Source organism: Camelus ferus, chromosome 1 (assembly GCF_009834535.1).
Source record: "Camelus ferus isolate YT-003-E chromosome 1, BCGSAC_Cfer_1.0, whole genome shotgun sequence".
NCBI lineage: Eukaryota > Metazoa > Chordata > Mammalia > Artiodactyla > Camelidae > Camelus > Camelus ferus.
The window spans coordinates 73,876,878-73,902,383 of record NC_045696.1 but is presented as its reverse complement, the minus strand read 5'-3'; the positions used below and the strand labels follow the sequence as shown (position 1 = coordinate 73,902,383).

Below are 25,506 nucleotides of genomic sequence, written 5' to 3'. Positions count from 1 at the left end.
AATACTGAGGCAGCTGCCTTGGCCTGTGCCAATCTGTTGATCCACCCCTCTCAGTGTCAGCTGTAGCTGCCAAATACATGACTGCAGCTGTCTTTGCTGGGTACTCCCCTAGGCCCCAAGGACATAAGAACTTTGGCAGCCAAATCCCTGCAAAGAATCCTGTTTCCTATACCTCAAGGCTTCTATTTCCTGAATTTCAGGATGACAATTATACAATGTTGACTTTTGGACAAAATGTGCATGCAGTCTCCAAATTCTACATTTCTGCCTTTGAACAATATCCCTGCTTCTCCCCCTCATCAGCACAGCATTCCATCTCATCCAATTCCCACTTTTATAATTCTACAACTTCCAGATCATAACTCTATTTGTATTCATTCAGATCTAGATTTGAAAACAAAACCCATAGATTTACAAGCCTTGTCATTGACCATGAAATAATCTATTTAATCCCAAAATGATAAGGTAGATGTTACTCTTTTACATCTCATTCCCAAATAGATAATTTCATCCAAATCAGGTTGATTAGGCTAAAATATGAAAAGATTTTTGGTTTGCCAAAATGTGATCTTTGTAAAAAAAAAAAAAAAAAAGGAAAATACAATTATGTGTGAAGTTACGAAAAAGATATTCTCACCTCCATACCAGTTCATTCCCAAAATGTTGCCACTGTTTAGTGTTCATCTTAGTGGCATTTTTTAAAAGGAAGCTATAAATATATACATATATTAATTTTTCCTATAGAAATAGAATCATACTATAAATGTTCTTTTGTAAATTCATTTTTTCATTTAGCATTAATGGCCGTGTTTCCGTGTCAGTGTATTAGATCTATGGTCTTTTAATGGAGATTAAAATTCAGTATTATCAATCAATATTAACTTTTTAAACAATGCTATAGTGAACATCTTTACAATACTGAATTTCATCAATTCTAGAGTATACTTATTTTCATATTTTAATATCTCTGAAATTGGAATACATCTTTCAGTTAGAGGCATCTTAAGATTTGGTGAATAAGATATAATCTTGCACACCTGTGTGTTTCTTCATGACATTCTTAGGAGTAAAATTAATGGAAACAAGAGTAAGCCATTTTATTTTGATAGCTACCACTAAATTATCTTTCAAAACGTCTATACATACCGAAAGAGAAAGACTATCCTTGCATACTCTGAATGTTCTGAAGTATTAAATATTTTACAACCTAAGGAGAACAATATAGTATCTCGTTCTTAAATGACAGTTCTATAATAACAAGTGAGACTGGACAACACAGTTCTGCTAAGAATTTCTTTATCATATCCTTTGCCCATTTTTTCCCATTAGATTGTCTCTTCTTATTCAATTACTGCAGTGCTTTATATGTTATAGATAGTATTTTCATGCATATTTGTGTATGTGTCTATGAATAATATTTTTCTTCCTTTTTTTTTTTTTGCTTTTTTTTAAACTTTGTTTTTAGTGTATTTTGCCATACATACCTCAGAAACTGCTCTTGTTCCATCAGTATGCTTCACATTCCAGTGGTTCTGTTCATCATCAGTTCACCTGATCTATGGACTACATTCAGCTCAGCTGTTCCTTCCCTATTAAAACATTTTCTTCTCTTGGTTTTTATGAATTCTCTCCATCTCCACGGTCACCATGTCAGTTCGGACTATACAGAAAAGTTGAAACAGTTTTACAGTGAGCACCAGTACCCCCTTGATCAAGATATTTCCTGGGTTCTACCATCAATGTGACTATTCTCGTTACCACATATCTATCTATTCATTCATCAATCTATCTTATTTATTGGTGCATTTCAAAGTAAATTGCAGTAATCAGTACACTTCCCCCGTAAGTACTTCACTATGCACATGTTTACTTTTGTTTACATTCTTTCCTCAATAGGTAAAATTTATATACAAAGAAATATACAAATCTTTACAAATGCATACACCTGGTTAACTTAAACTACTCTCAAGTTACTGAACATTAACACTACCCCAAAGAGTTTCCACTTGCCTCTTTACAGTCAGTGCCTTCTCTCACTTCCCCTAATCCCCAGAGGCAACTTACTGTTCTGATATTTTCTCTAAGTTAGTTTCTCTCTTTTAAAACTTCAAATAAATGGAAAGGCACTATATTGTGTTACATTTACAATTTATTTCCTCTCAGCTCCAAATTCACCCATTTTGCCTGCCCTGTGAAAACAGATATGGGCCCTTTATTTCTCTTTCAACAGGTGGCACGCTATCAAGATTTATCAATAAAGAGCACAGGAGACACTGCAGGAAGAAAAAAGCTCTTTTTCTCCCTGGTTCCAGTGTGCTCACCTGACAGGCTCCTGCAGCATGCATAGCTTCTCCAGCATCCAGGTCCTGCATCACAGGCAGTTTCTCCAGCATCAGGCTCCTGCAGCACTTGACTTGCAGCTTCTCCAGTTTCCAGCTCCTGCTGTGCACAGCAGCTCTCCTTAGCACCCACTCCCACCCCAATTTGGGCAATTTGGCAACAGAGTGCCCCCAGTGAAACATCTCCCCATTAATAGATTCCCCTGGCACCACAGAGAAAAGATTTCCAGCAAGTTCAACCAGCACAGTGACTTCTCTGCCATTCATCAAGTCCTGGAAGACCACTTCCCTGGGCACACTCTCTTAGCTTTAAGGATAGTAACTGCTCCTTGCATCTGATATTTCTACATTCTTTAGAGTTTTGTTTACTTCTTACCAGCCAGTCCCTTGTTACTCCAATCCTCTGTTACAGTTAACAATTCTTTATATTAAACTTTCTCTATTAAATTACTGTGTGGTTTCTCTCTTCTGATGGCACCCAGATTGATGAAACTATGTACTTTTTGATGTCAGGCCTTTTTTCACTTGGCTTCATGTTTTTGATATTCATCCATATTGTGGTATCAATGGTTTCTTTCTTTTTATCGCTGAGTAGTATTCCCTCATGTAAGTATAACACACTTTGTTTATCCATTCTCCTAATGATGAACACCTGGACTGTTTTCAGTTTGGGGCAACTATGACTACAGCTATTATAAACATTCTTGTACAAGTTTTTTAAATACATTTATTTATTTTAGAATAATTTTGATTTACAGAAAAGTTGCAAAGATAATACAGAGTTTCCGTGTATCCCTCATCTAGTGTCAGTTTCCTCTAACATTATCATCATACATTACCCTGGTACATTTGGCAAAGGAGAGAAGCAAATATTAGGCCATTACTATAAACTAAACACCAGATTTTCCTGTCTTTCCATTAATGTTCTCTCTCTGTTCCAGGATCCAATCCAGCATGCCACATTGTGTTTTGTTGTTGTGATGTCTCCTTCGTCTCCCCTGGTCTAGGACAAGTTCTCAGTTTTTTCCTGTGTTTTATAACATGGACAGTATTGAGAAGTGTTGTTCAGATGTTTTGTAGACTGTCCCTTAATGGTTTACCTGAAGATTTTCTCATGATTTGTCTGGGGTTATGGGTTTGGGGGAAGAAAACCATAGAGGTGAAATATACTTCTCATCACATCATATAAGAGGGCTCATGATGTTCTCATGGCATTACTGGTGATTTTAACTGTGATCCTTTTGTTAAGATAGCACTTAGTGGGAGGGTATAGCTCAGTGGCAGAGCACATGCTTAGCAAGCACAAGGTCCTGGGTTCAATCCTCAGTCCCCCCATTAAAATAAGTAAATAAACCTAATTACCTCCCCACCCCACCCCCAAAAGATAACATTTGCCAGGTTTCTCCATTATAAAGCAACTATTTCCCCTTCAATACTCTAAATAATTCACTGGGTTCAGTCTGCCCTCAAGGAGGGAGAGTACACCCTACCTCCCAAAAGAAGAGTACCTACATAATATTATTTGAAATTTTTCTGTAAGTAAGATTATTTCTCCATTTATCTATTCATTCAATTATTTATTTATATTACTACAGACTCATATATATTTTATACTTTGGACTATAATCCAAACTATGCTATTTTGTTACCCAATTTGTTCCAGATTTGGCCATTGGCCCCTTGTGTTTCTTTGACATGCCTTCGTCCTTTTGTTTTTTGAGCACTCCTTACTTTCCGGCCTGCAAAATGCTCTAGGCTCATCTTGTATTTTCCTTACATGGCCCAAGAATTAGTCATTTCTCCAAAAAGCTCTGGTTCCTTTTATTGGAGAATGGTATTTAGAAAGCAAGATCTAGGCTCTGTGTATGTTTGCTTTTACCAGGTTGTCATTGCTTCTGGGCCCTTTCAGCAGACAAAACTAGATAATATATGTATGTATATTAACCCAAGAATTGATATACATCTATAATTGTGTTTGTATCTATCTATCTATGTAAACTAAATTTTAATACATACTGATGTCTCCAATCCTATACCACAGAGTTCATTCTAGCCTGCCTTTATTTATTTTGTTGTTGTTGATGTTGGGAGATTTTTTTTTTTATTGAAGTATGGTCCATTTACAGTGTTGTGTCAATTTCTGGTGTACAGCATGATAGTTCAGCCATATATATATATACATATTCATTTTCATATTTTTTTCATTATAGGTGGCCTAATTAAATTTATAGGCTTTTGATTCCTCTCTTATTTATGTGAAACTTCCCTCTGACAGTGAGAAACTTTGCTCCCACTATCCATCATCCATTTACTTATTTGCTCAATCCCAAAGTACATTTAAAGTAGTTTCAGAATTATTAACATATACTCTCAGTACAAGCCTTTCAAGGACACATGTTTTTATTTCTCTTGGATAAATACCAAGGAGTACAATTGCTCACCATAGGAGAGGTGTAGGTTTAGTTTTACAAAACATGTCAGACCTTTTTCCAAAGTTGTACTGTTTTAAGGGCTTTTTAAAAACTTAAATAAGATTTCTTCCAGGTTAAAACTCTTCAGTGGATTCCTGGTTTAGTTAGAACTAAATCTAAACTTCTTAGCCTGGTCTATAAAGTCCCATGTGATCTTATCTCTGCCTATTTTTTCCCAGCCTCATCTCTTGCCATCTTTCCCCTTATTCCCTGTTTCAGCCACCTTGAATTTTTTACATTATTTTCTCAGAGCTTCAAAACACCAAGGAGTCTTTCTGCCTTTGGGTCTTCATATGTGCAGATCCCTCTGCCTGGAATATTTTCCTTCCATAAGGTCTAGTTCTGGAGTATGCTTCAGGGCTCTATGCTCTTCAGTTTATAGTATATAACCTCCTCAGAGAGGCCTTCCTTGCCCATTCAATCCAATATAGCTCTTACTTGTTATTCATTCTTAAAGCAAATTTTTCACACTTAGTAATTACATTCGGATTAATTCACCACAATTAGTACTCATGTTTTTAATTGCTTGTTTAGTTATTTCTATCTTTGCCACTAGACTATAACATGCATGACAATAGGATCCATGTGCATTTTATTCAGCCTATATTCAGAAATTAGAAGAATACCTGCACCTGGTAGTGCTCAATAAAAATCTGCTGAGAAAATAAATGTATGAATGAAAGGAGGAGTTTTAAATTTTCACATAGATAAATCTGTCAGCCTTTTCCTTGATAACTTTTGTTTTGCACCTCACTAAAGGAAAGCCTTTCCTGGAAGACTATAAAATTGATCTATTTTTATATATTATGTATTTATACATATATATAATATACAATTTCATTTACTAAAATTATACTATTATTAAATTTTAATAATATTTAATTTTTAATTTTATATATTTATTGTTAAATTTTTATTAATATTAAATTTTAATGTTTATTCATTAAAATTTATTGTTGTTTATTAAAATGTTTTATGTATATTTATATTTTTCCTAGTACTTTTATAATTATATATTCTACATTAAAATTCTAATGCACATAAAATTCATATTTGTGTATTAGAGGAAGTAGATTCATAGTTCTTTTTCAAAAAAAATAGAAATTTTCCCAACATCACTTATTAATTAAAATAGTCTATCTTGCTCCTTTGGTTTAAAATGTGTCCTTTTTTATGTATTAAATTCTTATATATCCAATGCTGTGTTTCTGGATGTTTGGTATTTTGTTGATTTATTTATCTCTACAAAAGTGCCACACTGTTTTGTCTAGCATAGCTTCTTACTATGGTAGGGACAGACACACCATCCAGTACCACCATTACAACTATTCTTGTCTATTCTCAAACACTTCCTTGGAATCAAGTTGTCAAGTTCAAAAAAAGGACACAGGACCCTAGGGATTTTCATTGAAATTTCCTTGAATATACATAATAATTTAAGAAGAAATGAAACTGTTATTGTCTTCCTCCCCAGAAATATGGTCAATGTCTCCATTTTCTCAGATTTTCTTTTATGTAATTCTTTCTTAATATAGTTGCATATGACTAGATTCAGAGCATATTTATAACCTCAGAATTAGAAGAAACTTCCAAGATTGCCCACAATCTACAATCCAGCTACAGTGTGCACTTCAGTGACATGCAATGCTTTCACACTGCTAGTGCTTATGTGCTCACTCCCTCCTGAGGAAGTGCATTATATTATGAAACAGATAACAACTTGGATAATGAGATAACAGTCTCATTGGAAGAAGGTCAGAGGAGTCTTTTAATTGTCCTGTTCCACAATTCCCCTTCCTATACAAAACATGTTTTTAGTGGTGAATATCTTGACCAGTATCTATAACCTTTTGCAAACTTGTACATTTTACAAGACTATATTAGATAACTGGCTGTTCAGTTAATGAAAGAGGTGGATGTAAGTCTTAACCAACAAACACTTACCTCACAGCCAAATACTATGAAATATTTCTGAAATCACTGTTTTTTTTTTTTAATGTTTTTATCATTGTTGCTGAAACATAGTAATCCGTTGATTAATGCTCGCTGAATTAATGAACTAATGAATGGATTAGTTCTAAGGATTTATTTCTCCTGATAACAGGGAACCGTAACTATATTTAATGGAAACATTTTCTGTTGCAGAGAAACAGTAGAGGAAAGATCTCCTTAATTACAGACTTCAAATTCTTTTCTGGGAAATTACATTCACAAAATTTATTTTGCCCATGGCAACTATTGCCTTGTAAAAAATATTACGTAATTTTGTTGAGTACAGTGGGATATGTGTGTGTATGCACATGTAAAATCAATTGCTGTAAATGGGTAACCTAAAATAATGGCTAATGATTTTTTGTGACATTTCCTAGAAGCAAGGACAAAGGGGAAAAGAAGGCCCTTTATAGCAAAGTATTCACATCTACCAGTAAAAACAATCCCAAAATTGAAAGAAATGGATAAACCAGTACTATAAGCAGCTTTCATATTCATAGTTTCATTCTTTTGCTGGTGGAAACACATTATTTTACAGATTTTATTCACTTACTCAAATCCAGTAGATGGTGCTACATGTCTGTATATGTAAAGTACCACAAATGCCTTTTCTTTTCTTTTTTTTAATCTTTTCTTTCTTTTTTAGCCAGAACTCTCATCAAGGTCTACCATTATAATGAAGCTCATTATTCCTGACATCTGAGCCAAATCTCTAGGTGCAGCCTTAAAGATGTACCTAAAAAAAAAAAAAAAAAAAAACAGAAATAACTGTGGCCCAAATACCAACCTAACAATCTATTAACAGTTTTTTTTCTCAGCTCATTCTCACTGTAAAATGACAAAATCTTTGGTGTCACACAGAACTCTGTGTCATTCCATTAAAACAACCAGATTCAATATCATAGTCCCTCTTATTCTTCTGAACACTGTTAGTTGCTATTATTGTGAAGCAACCATAACAATGATAATAATTAACAATGAAAGTTTAAATTAAGACTGTCATGGATAAATCAACATGTAAACTATCCATTTAAGAAGATAACACATGCTTAAAAAAACTTAGGTATATGAAATTTTATAAAGCAAATTTGTTGAATCAGTGATTAAGCTGATCATAAATGTTAATGTTTCTTTGTGAGTCATAAAAGACTGGAAGCTTTAGAAAAGTAGGAACTCTATTTAGGTAACAGCAAAAACAATCCATATCACCCAGTAACCTACAAATAGTTAATTTATGTTACTTATTTACTATAAACACGACAACTAAACTTGACATATATTCTGAATCAGAAGGTATCAATTTTTTGCCTTTTTTATCTTTGTAGATTTGTTATTAGCTCACAAATTTCTAATGCTTTGAAAGTCTCATATTATAAAATAAGGATAAAGAGATGTCAACTGCTAATACAAAAATTAGGACATTTTTATTACTGTATTGGTTTATTATATTAAATTCTGATTAAGTTAACTGTGATATGATTTCACAAAGTCCTTTCACATTCTTTGAACATGCTTTTACTCTTCATTGTATCAAAAGAAAAATGAGAACTGTAATCACTAATTTTAGATGAGTTCTATACACAATATAGGTATTATTAATCTGCTGACCAAAGGCTTAGTAGAAAGGTTTTATTCAGTGAATTATATCACTTTAACGACTAGACTCTAACACAAATACAGGGAAGTCAGAAGTAATGATGACTTTCAGATGACTGTTTTGTCACTTGTGCTTTCCTGCATTCACATCTTCATTAACTCTTACCATTCCTTGAATAAACTCAAAGAGGTAGAATTGCGTGGATTATTCCTAGGTAGATCATGCAACAGGGAAAAGCATGGTCTTAATCCAGCAAAGACATCTTATTTAAAACCCCAAAATAAAAAACAATTTCAACAGTTATACTACAGGTAAAGTAAGATAACATAAATCAACTTACATATCTATTGAGAACAAGATCAGGGTGGGGTGCCACTAAATCGCCTTTGTCTAACTAACTACTCACCTGGAGGTAGTTAACATTGACCCAATGACTAGAAGAGCCACACAGGATACAACTTCTTAAGGAAGTGGCTTTTTTTATTTCTGTCTTTCTGAAGTACGATAATTGACATATGTAGAGTTCTTCATTCGTGAAAGGAACATTGACCAAACTGACAATACTTCAATAAAAATATTTTTTTAAAAAAGGAATCATTGACCTAAGCCCTTAAGTTACAAAATTGAAAAAGTGGTTATCCTTTCCCTCAAGAATTTTGCCATTAAGTGAGGAAACTGACCACAGAAGCTGCCTTCTGACTGGTAACTGCCCCCATAACTAATCTCTCTACTACTATCTCCACACCTCAGCCAAAATGACTTTTCTAACCCTCAAATCTCAGCACAGCAGCCCTCCTCATAAAAGCTCCTCCACCACTCTGCGTGGCCTCCTCACAGGGATTCCAAAGCCCTCAGGAACTGGCCCTGCTCTCTCCTGGTCTCATCTCTTTTTCTTCTTCATTTCACATTGGGAATTCTGGCCACAATGAGTTTGTTTCCTTTTTCTCAAGTTCTCCCTAACTTCAAGCCTTAGCACATCTGTTCTTGCTGCCTGGACACGCTTCCCACACTTTCCCAGCTAACGTCACTCTTCCCTGCCCTGTTGCACTTCCCCTGGCCTCACAGTTCCACTATATGGCATTTCCTCTTTTTACTTCTCTGAGTCCCCCTATTAAACTGTAAGCAACATAAGTCAGAGAGTGTCCAGCGTACTTAACACTGGGTCCCCAGCACTAGGCACACAGAAGACATTCACTCATTCATTTATTCATTCAAACTATAGTCACTGAGCACCTAATGTGTGACATACTCTCTGTAGTAAGTGATGGGGACATATATCAGCAGGCGAAACGAGAGTAGGATGCTGCCTTCTAGAATTTTTGTTAAATTAGCTAAAGCACACCAAATGCACACAGTATAACAAAGTTATCAGGACTTATCAGAAAAAAGCATGTCTGGCTCCAGGTGGGAGGGGATTAGGGGCAGAGCAGTCACACCAGTAGAATAAGGTCTTACCTGAAACTTCAAAGACGAGGATGCAAAGGTTCCTGGTGAAAAGTTGAGATGAAAGTTTATTCCAGGTGGAGAGAATAACAATAAAAAGACAATAATGTAAAAAATCTTAAGTCTAGGAGGTGGAGGGAAGTGAGAAACTACAAATAGTTCAACACTGCTGAATGGGGAATGGGGTGACTTTTGAGGTAGCATTTGCCTGGGGGAGTACCATGAGCTGAGGCAGGGAGACTGGAAAGGTCCCATGTCACAAAAATATTCTCTTACAGACAATAGGGATACCTTGAGTAATTTTAAATGGAGTAGGGGGATGAATGGAAAAGAGATCAGTAATGAGGATCTGAAATAGGAAAGAGAAAAGAGTCAGAAGATAAGACCCTGTGACTGTTTAAAAGTGAGACAAACCAAGAGGATGGTCTTCTCATTCTGCGGGAAATATCAGGGACCAGTGGACTTGGGATGAGAAAAGCCAGCTCCAAAATCTGCCAGCAATATCGTTCCACAAATAGTGGATTTGCTTAGCCTTTCAACCTCATATATTCTCCCATGTGCTTAACAATCCCACTCCTTTAGTCGAGTGTAGAGCGACATCCACAGTGCACATCATCAGAGTGTTCTTACGCTCCAGGGTCCGTGGTAAACACAGAAAGATAAAGAAGACAAGCAGGAAGTAATATCCTGTGTCTTACACTATACCAGCAGTTAGTTAAAGAAATAAATATATATATATATAGGTATTGGCTTTCTTTGCTTTCAGTACTGCTTTTGAAAATAATATAAAGATTCTCTCCTTTACTTCTTTGTTCTTTTCTGAATTGTTCTCATAATCCTTACAATGAGCATGAATTATTTTTACTATCAGAAGAAAAATACTTTTTAACAACAATAATACCCCTCCTCTGGGCAAAAAAAGAATCCTTGGGAGGTAATGGGGAGTGGGAAAACAGCAAACAAAAAACATACCCACCACATAACTACTGTATAGAAAAAGGTAGGGTAAAGATACAAAGAAACATGCATTTGTCGTGATGTACACACCATCCCCGTGCGCACAGTGTGAGAACAAGCCTGGTACGGTGCTACGGCTTGAATCTTCCATGCTGCTGTGTGGAGAAAGTACCACTCCACCGGGCTAAGAAATTTGGCATTTTTACAGTGAAGGCTTTAAGAGACACTGCAGAGAGGTGGCCTGCTTTAACTCAATGTACTATAGCTCACCACATAATATATGGGTAAGTTTACTCAAAGCACTTTTTATCAGCTGTCAATCTGTTTCTTAGCCTGCATTTGGCTACATTTCTGGTAGCAAAGGAGAAAGCAGGATTATTCTGTGGTTCTTGCCCGAGGGGTACTAATTGCTGCCTATTACTTTAGCGAACTGTGTGTGGAAATAATTGCTGTTCTTTTGCTATGTTCTGTAGTATTATTCACATAAATCCTATGTGAAGCTAGATCTGTATACCATTACTCAGTCTGGTCAAAAGTGGATGATGTCTGTGTACATGCGCCTAGATAATTGGAAGTGGTTATGTCATCCCATGATGAGACCACTGAAGGTATATTGAGGCTTTCCTCTTGGAATCTGTTCAGTATGCCTGCCCACATTCTAAGAATTTCATGCCATCCATTGTTTTTCTTCTCTACATGTCCAATGCTGACTTCTTGTTATTCCCATAGCATTATCTTACTCCAAACTCTTTTGAGAATGAGTTTCTTAAGTTTCAGTGAGGATTTCTGAAAATACTAACTGTTCTCATCTTCTTTCTCATATTCTTTTAACTCTACCTCTCACTGAGGTTCATGTAAAGGTGGCTGGTAATGGTGGGAGAAAGAAAGTGAAAGAGAGAGGGGTGGGGAAGAGAGAGAAAGAGATGCACACATTAACCAAGAGTTTTCTTTTATGAACAAGAAAATTGGCCGTCTTCCTATTAGCATATGAGGAACCTAAGAATGTCGCTTGTTGTCAAGGCAACAGCTGTTTCTTGGGTAGCTGCAAGAAAAAAGAAGATAGAGCAATCTTTACAGGATCAAGTCTTTTTATCATCAAATCATAAAAAGGAACCTTGAGAGTCTACCCAGCCTATTCACCTGCCCTTAGTTAAGGCTCACTAAAATAATTTGAAACTAATATAAAAAAAATCTTATTTTAAATAATTCTGAAAAGATTACATAGCTTTGCTTGGTAATCATCTACAATGTTTCACAGTTCACATCACTGATAAGTTTTTTCCAATCATTCTAACTTAAATCTCTCATGCTGCAGTTTGAAATCCACTTCCCATAGTTCCAGTCTCAGTGGAAATAAACAACTGTACTCTTTCCTCTCTAAGAGAGTCTTGCCTGTACTTGAAAAAAAATAACAAAAATGTCTGACAAATTCCTCAAGGTGAATAATGCTAGGTACTTTTATCTTTTCAGCCATTTGTATTGTAAACCTTATCTGATGACATCCTACACTCTTCAAGACCATTCCTAACTAAGGAACCCAGTCCTATCTTGTTACTTATCAAAAAGGCTGGTCAGTGATGCCCAAAAGGAGCAGGACACCACCCAGTTCTCAGTCTATCTGCTCGAGTCTCATAGGTTGACTTACTCAGTAGATTCATCACACGTTGTTTTGCACATACAGACTGACAGAGCTTTTGCTTCTTGATTTGAACATCACTAATTCTCTATCTGGTACTTGGGCAGCTGATTTTTCTCAAGTAGTCAACTATATTTTTCTGGTAGAATAGTATTTTCTTGGTTCTTTCAAGATGAAATCATGCACTCCCTCTCTGACAGTGGCAGGTTTAATAAGCACTTTCTGTCCCACTGTTCATGTCACTATTTAACGAATGCTGAGCACTTGCCACAGGAAGTCATCCTGGAAATGTTTTTTAAAAGATACCCATACTGGTCAGCCAGGCACGAAAATTTGTCACCTAGAATCAGATACATCCTCCTCACTGGATTACCTGTATCATTTTGACCCATTACCTTAGTTCTTCAGTCATGGATGACATACTTCCTCGTCCAAATTTTTTTGTCCTTAAAATGGAGGGACTGCAAACATAGACTGAGTTGTCATTTATTGACCCCTTTCTCTATATGAAACACTGTGCTAATCAGTTTACTTATATTATCTCATTTCAGCTTCACAACAACAAGAAAAAGTAGATATTTATTGTCATTTCCATTTTACAGGAAAAGAAAGTGAAGCTTAGTATGGTCAAGTAACTTTCCCAAAATAACATGGCCACTGCGCGATGGAGCCAGATTTGGGCCTGTCCTCTGTACTCTTAACCACTCTGCCAAGAGCAGGAGAATGGATGCTCCACTCACATGCTGCTGAAAGCATTAAATTGGTAGAATCTTTCTTGAAGGCAATTTGGTAATATCTGAATCCTTAAAAAGGGTGCATATCCTTTTCTCCGGTATTTTTTTTTTTCATTTAAGAAATGTCTATATAATATTTACTATGTGCCAGGCACTTCCCTAAGCACTTTTCATATATTAAAAATAAGCCCTTATGGCAATGTTATAGTACCTCTCTTTTACAAAAGAGCAAATTGAGGCATTTAGAAACTAAGCAATTTTCCTAAAGTTTCACAATTCATAAATGCAAAGCTAGGTTGTGGCTGCTGAACCATATATTGATATATTGACAAGGAAACACAGTAAATGAAATAATATGATGCTACATCTAATTTTTATTTGAAAAATAGAAATGTATATACGGACACAAAAAGCTAGAATATAAGCACAACAAAATTAAACAGCGATAAGGTTAGGAATGGGTGATTTTTTTCTTGAATATATGTGTATTTGTCTTTCTTCTTTCCCTTTTTTTTTATGGTGAAAGGTTATTTCTTTTCTAAATAGCAATTCTTAATTGAAAAGTAACCTAAAGAGACTGTAATAAGGTTTCTCTGAGATCTTTTGACAGCAGGATGGTGCTTACATTATATAAGCTTATATAAACAAGGCTGTGCTTAGAACAAACTTCAACTGGATATCTCGTCTCCCTGGTCCATCCTTTATTAATATCAAGCTAGGAAGCCAGGAGGATTACTTGATTTGCTTTAATGAAGTTATGTGACCTAGTGAACAACCCTAGTTTATGAATTTGGAAAACCTCACCCTAGATTTATCAATATGACAAGCCATTTAACTCCTCTTGCTACATCTCTGGGTTATGTTGGAGGTGCTTGCGGTTCCAGAATAGAGAAATGATTAAGAACCAGGTTCCAGGGATCAGGCCTCTATAGGTTCCATTCCTAAGTCCGCCACTTATTTTATCTGTGTGAACTCAAATTCTCTGGGTTTCATTTTCCTCATCAGTAAAATGGGGGTACTAAGAGCATTAAGCATTAAGCCCTATGGCTTTTGAGAGAATTAACTGAAATAATGTGTGTAAAACACTACTAAGTCAGGTAAAGGACAGCTGTTCCATTATAACTGTTTATTACTGATTAATGTTCATTTTTAAAGTAACTTTGAGAGTCTCTAGTAAAAGTTACCGGGCAATTTCTTCAGGTATTCTCACCTGAAGAATTTATATTTTTCTTTAGTACGGAGATGAGAAAACACAGGGCATCATCTATGATCTGATCTATTTAAACTTGTTAGACTTCAGTCTTCTAAATGATCTCTGTTGTTTTCTAAGGTCAGTTTTCATAATCAATGTGATTACTACACCTATACTGATAATGATTCTATGAACTATTCAGAATCCATAGTCAACCTGTACTGATTGTTCTGACTATGCCACAGACTGTTTGCTTTTGCATATAGTCTCAAACTAAACTGTGGACCCTCATACACCTAATGCTCATCAGACTCCCATGCTATATCATTTGACTACTGCCAGTTTCTATGGGGAAGGAATATCAGATTAAATTCCTTGTGTTATGGACAAAAAAACCACCAGTGAAATCACTTTTTCCCATAGCACTCAATGGCCATTCCCAAGAAAGACATCTTCCATGTTTTCATGCTGGTGTGTGGAGGAATAAATGAGTGCACTCATGTGTGCATAAACACACACAAACCCCCCCACACACACACACACAATTAAACCTCTCTTCAATAAAATTAATTAAGGGAGTGGTATTTACATCCTCCTAACACTGTTTCCTCTGAATTCTGAAGAAACAGCTTTGAGAAAACCCTTGCTGTCTTTTGCCGATAGAGTTGTTACACCCAAATCTGAACCAGCTTTTCAAGTGGATTTGGTTGTGTGAGTCAAAGCAGAGCGGGTGTTGTTATGTGTCTCCCTGCCTCTCCCCACTTCCCACATTAGTTGAGCCTCACTGCTCTTCACCATAATCCTCCCTGCCCCACTCTCCACGTTGGTTGAGCCTCAGTGCTCCAACAAGTAATGCACTTCTGACACAATGGGGGACAGTAGGGGCAGTGTGGGGGAAATCAGATAATGCAGACACCAGCTTGACAGACTTGCTTCCTTTTGAGTGCCACATTATGAACTGGCCAAGTGAAACATGAAAGTATTATCCTGTCTTATCTGGCGGTTGAAAGGGGTGCAGCCTCCTTCATGGTAAGATTTTTGGCTTGTAGCCAAGGGATTCTCACTTTAGCTGCTTTACGTATTTACCCAGGGTGCTGTCTTCTTACTTCTGTTAGCTGTTTTGACTCAAACCTGCTCCAGGATGAGAGAAAACCTGTCAGGACCAGGTGATGTCTCTGCCACACAGGTTACATAAGAGTGGGTAAATTCTGAAGCCAATTTAGAAATGTCTGCAGCTGGAGGGTGAGTTTAGGGACTCCAGGATACCTTCCAGATATGCTAGATTTCATAGGGTTTCCCATATTTATGCATCTCCCTAGGACTGGCTTTCGTCTTCTCCCAGGGAAACCTGTCATTCTTGGATTACTATCTTCCTATCTCAGAGAGGAACATGTAAACACGCACGTGTGCATGCGCACACGCACACACACACTCTTCAGAATCAGAGTCTACATGAAATGCATCCAGGGTTGGTTTCTTCAACAAGCTTCACAAGTAAATCTGATGCCTAATCTGTGGTTTAAGAATGACTGTCCACAGCCTTCCTATAGTCCCATCTAGAAACAAACTCAAGGGCTAACTTTTTAAATTTATGAGCCACTGTGATAAAGCAAAACCATCCTGAAGTTCAAAGTTCCTCTTATTGCTGACAATAATTAACAACAAATTGTATAACACTACTTTTGCAGATACCCAGAATGGCTGCCTAGTTTTTATTAAATGTTATGAGTAAATGGCTTAATTTGCCAGAACCAAAAGCATAGCCTTTTTACAGCATAATTAACTTTACAAAGACCAGCACACAGACCATCATCCAGTTGTTGTTTGTGTGACCCTGAAGACAATTGTTTAAGGTACCTGAGGTTTGGTCTCATTAGGGTAAAATATATTCTCTTTCTTATAACTCTCTTTTAAAGATTGAAAATAAATAAAGACCCTTGCCCAACACCCAGTTGGTGTATAGGAGCATCCGATTCAGGTTGGCTTCCTTCTCTTTCTTATTTCTGTACTTTCCTTACAAAGAACTAGATTTTGCTTTCCACTGGACCAGACCCTAATTTACCTATTTATCCAGGATGCTAAATAGCCACTCTATTTAAGAACTCAGAAAAGTAACACACATCATCCTAGATATTCAAGGGTATGTATAGGTAGTATTTCATGAAACCACATAAAAGTGATAATGAAGGAAACTAAGATTCTCATCTTCATTTTACAGGCACTTGAATTTTTTGAGGTTGTGTGCTTCCAAGAAAACAACCAATCTGTGACCAAGATGTAATTAAGACCCACGATTTCTAATTCACAGGCTTTGACTCCAACCTCTGAAAATGCTTCAATTCAATGAAACTAATGGCACTTTGGTCTCTGGAATTAGATCCTGTTATCAATGACTTCCACATGGAAAGATCATTCCAAAATGTGTAATTAACCAAGAAAATGCAAATAAACCAATTTGTACCTGCTATTTAGAGGTAAGACATAGAAATGGCTTGAGTTCATTATTTGAAAACTAACCTTTCTGCTTCAAATGTAGCTCATGTTCTCCAGTTGTTCATGTATTTTTTCAAAAATTACATTTTCAGTGAAATATTGTAGATTATTTGTGATTCTATTACCAGTGCAGAGCTTGGAATGGAGAGTGAAATACATGTCATCAGGCACAATGGGAAGAAAATCCTTTTTTGAATGACCTTCAGCAATTCAATGTAATAAACATTTTTTGAAACTCTATTGTGTACCAGGCCCTGTGCTGAGTAGGGTAGGAGTCAAGCTCCCAGGCTAGCACAGAGGGAAACATGGTAATACTTGGCAGATGTTACTGAATGATTGAACCTAGTGAGATAGGTACACATTTAACTATAGCTTTAAAAAGCAGATGGGAAATACATAATTAAACAGGTCTATAAGGGTATGGTCTAGAAAGGCTGCTTAGAGGAAGAAATATTTAACATGGAACTGGAAGACTATTTCTTTCAAGTGGCAGAGACTCAATTCAAAGAAGTGTAAGGGGGAAAAACAGAGATTATGGGTTGTCACTATTAGGAAAGGACTGAAACACACTGACTCTCTTAGTCTTTCTACCTCTCTTGTCTGATTCTCTTTGCATGTTGGCTTTGGTGTCTTACTACTACACATGAGCTTTCTCCTTGTATTAGGAACATGGCCACTGGCAGCTTTGGGCTAAACTTCATTCCAAAGTAATGATTCAGAAAGAAAAGAGTCTCTCTTGCCTACTTTCAGTCTAGGAAGGACTCCAATTGGCCCAGCTTGGTTTACTTGCTCACCCTTGTGGCCACAAATATGATATTTATACGGCCTATGTCAAGTAGCCAGAATTGGACACTATTGTGACTGGCAAGGCTTTTGGAAACACATCATTGCAAAGGGATAGAAGCAAGTTCTATTAGAAAGAGTATTTCTGGGTAGATCAAAAGAATGAATGCCACTGCAGTCTAGAAAAGCAAATTGGCCAACCTCTGTGCTAAGATGGGGGAAAGGGTCGTTTCAAGCAGAAGAGTTTGAGCAAAGGTAAGAAGACGGAAGACTCAGCATCTGTTGAGGGGTCTGATGGTATTGGTGGTACACAGTGGGAAAGAAAGGAAGATTGGTTGGGGTCAAATAGGGTGAATATCTGAAGCCCTATAAAGAAGTTGGTGCTATATTCTCTAAGCAGGGTACAGGTTTTTAAGGTTTTGAGAGTTACATAATATACTCTACATTTTAGAAAAATAATTTTCTTATATGGTGGAGGATATGCGGGACAGAAATCCTGAAGACAAGGAGATTGAGTAGGAAAGGTCTGGTGGGTATGCTGTTTTTGTCTGAAAGCAATCATTTCCTGGTAAGAACTTCCTCTCTGCTCTGTGAGGTCTTGGTGAGACTGTCAATCAGTGTCCCACAGAACCACAGGCTTAGGTCAATTTTAATGCTGCATTTTTTGGGACAAACAGTTGATTCATGGATAAGCACATGACTCAAGCAGAGCCAGCCTGAGTTCTTTCCTGAGATTTAACCCATGGATCCCTTCAGAAAACATTCTCTAAAGATGTAGGCTGTGAGTTTCCAGCAGTCATCCTGCCATTACATACAATGAGTCTGTGTAAATAGAAACCAATACATGAGAAAAGAATAGAGATGAAAGGAAAAAAAGCGCTCTATGGACATTGTGTCAGCCCTGGATTGACAGTGTCTTGAAACTTCCAGTTATATGTGTCAATATCATTCATTTTTTGCTTGTCTCTTAATTGCATTTATTTCACATAACAACTGAATACAAAAGGACAACTGAACAAAATTTACTGAACACCTATATCATACTAAACATGGTACTGGATACTTTAGGCACATTATCATATTAAATCTTTACAAAAGCTCTGAAAGTAGATATTATGATTCCCCATTTTATAGAGGGAGAAATCATGATCCCCCAAAATTAAATAACTTCAAAAAGTATATTTAACTAGTAAGAGTTGGAAATGATATTCTAAAGATTTGTTCAACTCCAAAGCCTATATTCTTTGTGCCTCACCATATCTATGCTACATTGCACTGTACCATTATAAAGCAGTATTCTCAACAAGAAATAGTAAAAGCCCGAACTAAGGCAATACCAGCGAGAATAAGAGAAGACAGATTCAAGAGATAATTTAGGAAAGAGAAACAATAGTTCTCAGTGATTTATTTTCAGAGAATTTTAAATGTTGAGGAACAGTAGAAGTCTAAGAAGATTCTGAAATCAGTTTAATCTCAGTATATATGGAAGGAAGCCTGACTGGAAGGGAACAAATCATGTTTCATTTAAAGTGTAAGTTGACTTCTGGTGGGAATGTAAATTGGTGCAGCCACTGTGGAAAACAGTATGGAGGTTTTTCAAAAAAACTAAAAATAGAACTATTGTATGACCCAGCAATTCCACTCCTGGGTATACATATCTGAAAAAAACAAAACCACTAACATGCACCCCCATGTTCATAGCAGCATTATTTACAATTGCCAAGATATGAAAGCAACCTAAGTGTCCATCAACAGATGAATGAATAAAGGAGGTGTGTGGAATACTACTCGCCCATAAAAAAAGAATGCAATTTTGCCATTTGCAGCAACATGGATGGATTTGGAGGGCATTATGCTAAGTGAGATAAGCCAGACAGAGAATGACAAAATACTGTATGACATCACTTATATGTGAAATCTAAAAATTACAACAAACTAGTGAATATAACAAAAAAGATGCAGACACACAGATATAGAGAAAAAACTAGTGGTTACCAGTGGAGAGAGGAAAGGAGGAAGGGGCAATATATGGGTAGAGGACTAAAAGGTACAAACTATTATATATAAAATGAGCTACTGGGATCTATTGTACAACACAGGGAATATAACCAATATTTTATAATAACTATAAATTGAGTATAAACTTTAAAAAGTGTGAATCATTATACTGTACACCTATAACATATAATATTGTACATCAACTATACCTCAATAAAAATAAATTAAATAAAATAAAGTGTGTGTTGAGTATCCAAGTAGAGCCATCCAGTGAGTTAAGAATACAGTTGCAGTGATCCAATATATACATAGGTGTGAGAGTAACACATCCATACCAGTATTTACAGCCTCTGGAGTGGATGAGATTGTCCACAGACAACCCATCAAGTGAGAAATAAAAGATGGCAGAAGAGGAATCCTCTAGATTTGAAAGCATCCGCATTTAAAGAATACGCCTTTGTTCATGCTCCCGCCCTGTGGAGTGCTCGTCTCCTTTATCTACCTTAGGAATGTATAGTCATTTGTGATGACATTACACAATCATAATACCTCTTCAAGATTTTGTTGGCTCTTCATCTTTGTCCTCTAATAAAACTGAATGCTTCAACCTTTGTATCAGGCCCTTGGGATTCTGTACAATAATACTCTTATTATAGTTCTTATAATACTATTATTCTAGAGCTTTAGGGACAAGAGCACAGACTTCAGATTTAGACAGATCTGGGTTGAATTTCCACTCTGTGATCCACTAGCCACGTGGCCTTTGGCAAATTATCTGACCTCTTTTGAGTCTTAATTTTCTCCTATGTGGGAAAAGGGACAAAAATACCTCCCTTGCAAGGTGGTTTTGAAAATAGAAGATATTTGTAAAGCTATTGGTACAGCAACTAGCACATAGGAAACACTAGACTAAGAGTAGATATCATGTGTTTATAAATCTATTTCTACTCATCAGTCTCCTCCCATGTCTTCCTCATCTTTATACCTCTGTTCTCTGACAAAGTGATCTGATACCTCATGGCCACTCAGGAAATGTGTGCTGAATTCACACATGAGTAGATATGAAGCCAGAGAGGTAAGAGGACAATCAGGAGAGAATAGAGGCATGGAAAGAAGGGAAAAGAGCATGTCAAGACAGATGGTAAACAGTGCCAAATGCTCTCGACAGACCCAGGAGAACGAGGGCTGCAGTATGGCACGCGATTGGGCAGAAAGGATTTTGGTCATTTTTGAAATTGTGATTCTAGAGAAATGTTGAGTATTCAAAGGAGATTACAGTGACTGCTGCATAAACGAGATGGAGAGATGTGAGGGCAGGAAGTCTAGGCAACTTTTGTAATAAGCTGAATGATAAAGGGACAGAAAGAAACGTGGCGGTAACTTGAATGTGAAACATGTAGAAGGACAATTTTTGTAAAACAAGAAAAAATGTTAAATGCATTTAACTGAAAGGGAGGACATGGTTGTGTCAGGAAAAATATCTGAGACTTGGAAATGGGCAAAAACAATTATTAAATGTCCTACTGGGCCCCTCCAGGGCCCCTCCAGGATGTATCTGATTTTGTGTACCTCTGACTGACTTTCTGTTGACCAAGCTATTTTAAAACTCTGTGGAGGTGGAATTTTACTTGTTAAAAAAAAAACAAAACTGGGTAGTAATGCAAATTATTCTTGGAGATAGCAATACAAATGAATTTTGTCCAGTGGAGATATCGTTGACTTTTGCCCTATAGAAAAGGTAACCTTAAACATATGGTTTGCTGTCCTAAAGGATATTAAGCAGTTTTCCATCTACTAGTAAGTTTATTTCAGCATTCCCAACTACTTGTACATATCTCTGTTTTTCAAATTCTCCTTCAATACAGTCACAATTATTTCAATAATGGCCCTTCATTGATTAATGAGCTGAATAAAATTTTTGTCATGTGTTTATTTATATTTGTATGAGAATCATTTTGTATGTGCTTATGAAACTGATATTTTTAACACTTTGAAAATTATAATTTAGTGATGGAAGGGTGCTATTGAAGGAAGAGCAGAGAAAAGAGAGCTTCCTGCACAAGATCCTGGAAAAGGAATTCAGTTAAGGAGTGGTGTGGAGGAAGCATCTCCTTTCTAGGAAGAAGGGAAGACGGCAAATAACTTTTTTCTTGATGGAAATATGTAGTCAAACATTTGATCGTGTATTGTCTAATTTATTCACCACTGACTATATAACAAAATGATGCGTTCATTACATACTGGATCTCTTTCACTGTCCCCACCTTTGTTAGGCCAGGGTAAATGGTCAGTTGGTGTAAAGAGACACTAAATACTTGGTTTTTAGGGCAAGTATATCTACTGCCACTTTTCAAGTGAGTAGCAAATCACATTTTCCCATAACTCAAATATCTGTTATGTACTCCTGATTTAAAGACGTTTTCTGAAATATGTCTGCTTTCTGGGAACACTCAAAATTGTGTTCTGGGAACACAGAGAACACTCAAAATATTGTTATAAAGTATGAGGCCAGTTTGGCATTATCTATTAAGAGACTTCAAGATGTGACTTTTGATTTATCAATTCCACTTCTAGGAATATGAACTACAAACAATTAAAGGCTAATATTGCATTTTTAAGTATTCATTGCCACAGTGTTTGTTACGGTGAAAAAACAAAAATAACCTTAATGTTCTTCAATAGAGAGATGGTTCAAAAGAGTATGATACAGTGCACTGTTGTACAGTCAGTACAATCACATTTTTAAAGATTATATTATGACACAGGACATATATATGCAACAAAATGTTAAACAAAAAGTCAGGACACAATTACAAATACAGTTTTGTAAAATGTACACATAAAAAGATTAGAAAGAAATACAGATATTCCAGGCTATCAAAATTTAGTTCCTGAACTCAGATAATAAGCTTTCAGACAGTCAGAAATGTCTGTATGTTAAAGTAGTAACTGTCTCTGAGTGAGAGATGACAGATTATTTTCTTCATCTGCTTTTGTAGATTATGCACATTTGCTAAATTAAAATGTTTTCTTTTTAGTTAAAAAGTTATTAAGATACAGATATTGCTATTTTTACAGTAAGAAGAGATTAAAATAGTTTCTCTTTTAGTCTCAGATTTTAGGGGAAAAGAGAATATTTATCTGCCTCCCTGTGGCTCTCCATCATTTCAAATCTAACGTAAGGCACTTTTTCTTCTTTGCTGTCAAGTGGTTAAAGAAATAACCTAAACCAAGTACAACTAAGTAAAGTAACCTACCAGCGCCCCAATCATGTGAGTCAAAAGTTCTCTCTCTTCCCAGTCCACACAAGTCATCCATCACTAAGAACTGAGTATGTTCTCTTTTTAGTATTCTCCCAACTGTCTAATTTTCATCACCACCACTATTAAGTTTACTTCCCCACCATCCTTCTCCTAGATTATTTCAGTCTTTTTGTCTGTGTACTTTCAGCCTTGACCCTCCCCTTCAGTACATAGAGCAAGCAGAGGGATCACCCTGACAAAGTAAAATCCTTCAGATGTTTCCCATACCCACTATTGAGTACATAAAGTCTCAACTCTTTACATAGTTGATGAGAGCCTCATCTTTTGGTGTCTACTTAAATACCCAGCCATATAGCTTCAAGCCTGGTCATACTCTATGCCCCAGCACATAGAAACACTTGCATCAGAATCCGTAGAACATGTCATGTTACCACACACCTCTCGGTCTTTGTACATTCAAGACTCTATGCCTAGAATGTTTTTTGATTTCTCACTTTTCCATTGTGCCTAACAATAGCTGACATCTGGTTACCCTGCAGGTCTTAGCTGAGATAGCTCTTTCTGCAGGAGGCTTTCCTTGATGTCTGGGTCTGTATAATATGCCCTTCCACTTGCTTGCATGGCGTCCTGTTATAAGCACTCTCTATTTTACGGTATCGTAAAGTATGTCAGGATAACATGTGGTATGGAATATAGTGTAATGTATTTTATAGTAACTATTTTTTCTTGATATGTTTGTTTTCTTGTTTATATTTGCTTATTTGTTATTTGGTTCTCCCTGACTAGACTGTAAGCTCCTTGAGGAGAAGTGCTCTTCTTATTTACTTCTATAGTCTCAATGCCTAGCACAGTGCCTGATATATAGTAGGAGCTTGATCACTTACATCATTAAATGTTTAAATGGATAAATGAATGAAAGCATCTGAAAGCCAGATAAAAATGGCTATTGGGTTACCCAGTAGACGTTACCTAGGTAAAAAGTAGAGCAGCCACCATTCCACTATCAGCATGTATGGATGAGCACACTATTTTATATAAAACATAGTGAATAACATGGAAAGCAGAGGCTTACTTAAGAAATGAAATAAATGAATGTTACCCGATTTTAAAAAGTCTAGCAGTCTTTAAAAACATCACTTATTGTTTCTAATTAAACTGAATACCTTTAGTTTATCTGTACCAGAATTTGAAGTCATCATGTTTTATCCTCTGTGATTTCTTTAAATTGGTTCACTGTCTTAGAGTGTAGAGAAGATGTAGTACTCCACTGCAGCAACCCCCTAAAGACCATTCCACACAAGTCACCCTTGGTATGTATTGTGGGAAAGGGATGTCTGGGCCAAGTAACTTTGGGAAATGCTGCTTATTATGTCCTGCTCCTAGGAAGGTACAACAGCATGGCACATACTAAAGGCTGAGAAAAATTTGTTAGCTTAACTTTTTTGAAGCCTGAATTATCAAACCTGTTTGAGCTTGTAACCCAACTAAAACATTTTAGAAAATGCTAATATATGAATACATAATTGGATTCAAGGTCAAGAGACCAGGGTCCAGTCCTATCTGTACCACTCCCGACAACTCACTTCTCTTCCAGAACCTCATTTTCCCAGTCTTTAAAATGAGGAAGTTCTACATGGTGTCAAAGATTCATTTCAGATTAAATTCTATTTTAATCACATCAAATAATGTGTTGTTCTACTTTGCATGAAAGATACTTAAGAAAATACATATGTCAAGGATTATTTAATGTAATCATAGAAAACTGAATTACATTACACTTACATTCTGCTTTTTAACTTTACGTCATCATCTAGACCTCTGGATGGACATTCAGATAACTGAAACCTATTTGATCCTCACTCATGAAAATAAAAAAATAGTTAATTTGGCCCTCTCTGCAATGGTCCTCTTAAATATATAGTGCTATTTTCTTCTTTTCCCCCCTGATAAGTAACTGAAATAAAACTAATGGATATACAAGTACAAAGATATCATAAGGTTGGGACCTCTGAGTCTGACAAACAAAAAGCCGATTCTGTGTCTGCAGCATGCTGTAGACACATCTGGCTTACTTTAGGTCACAATGGAGTAATGTGAATTGTGCTGAAAACCACTATTTGTGCAAATGCAAATAATATTCCATCTGCTCGGGATTTTTTTTCTTATATGGCTTTTGTTCCAGTGTGGTAAAAGCCTGTTTCTTTACCCCGAAGTGCTCCTGCTGATGAAGAGTGAAGTACATGACAATGAACTAAAATCCATTATCAAACAAATACAGTGAGCTTTTCAGCAAGTTATCACAGGGAATGTTGCCTTTTTCTCTGGCATTAAGTTGAAAGCGATTTGTGCTTATGCAAATAAGACAACGTGGTGGGGTTTTGAAATATTATATATATATTTGAAATATTATATATATATATTCCATAGCCTGTATTTGCTTTGTAACTTTTCCATTTTTATATCTCTCTTGGTTGGGGAGGGCAGCAGAGAAGCATTTTGGCAGACTTCTTTAGATTTCCTTCTGGTTTGAGTAGTGATAAGTCCTCAACAGAAGAATTTGAGCTCTGCCTTACGCAGTCTTGAATAAGTTACTTGGGAATTGGGAGAA

The 25,506-nt window shown here is 36.3% G+C and overlaps 1 protein-coding gene across 1 annotated transcript in view; it reads right to left on the bottom strand.

Moving 5' to 3' along the window:
- The window catches only part of CCDC39 (coiled-coil domain containing 39), a 138,701-nt gene that overhangs the window by 48,575 nt on the left and 64,620 nt on the right, over positions 1-25,506 (bottom strand). Inside the window, exons 3-6 of the mRNA XM_006183749.3 lie at positions 9,855-9,886; positions 7,356-7,538; positions 2,322-2,442; positions 1,485-1,660 (exon numbers count right to left, since the gene is read on the bottom strand). The gene's annotated coding sequence lies outside the window, so the exon portion shown is untranslated. The remainder of the gene's footprint in view (positions 1-1,484; positions 1,661-2,321; positions 2,443-7,355; positions 7,539-9,854; positions 9,887-25,506) is intronic.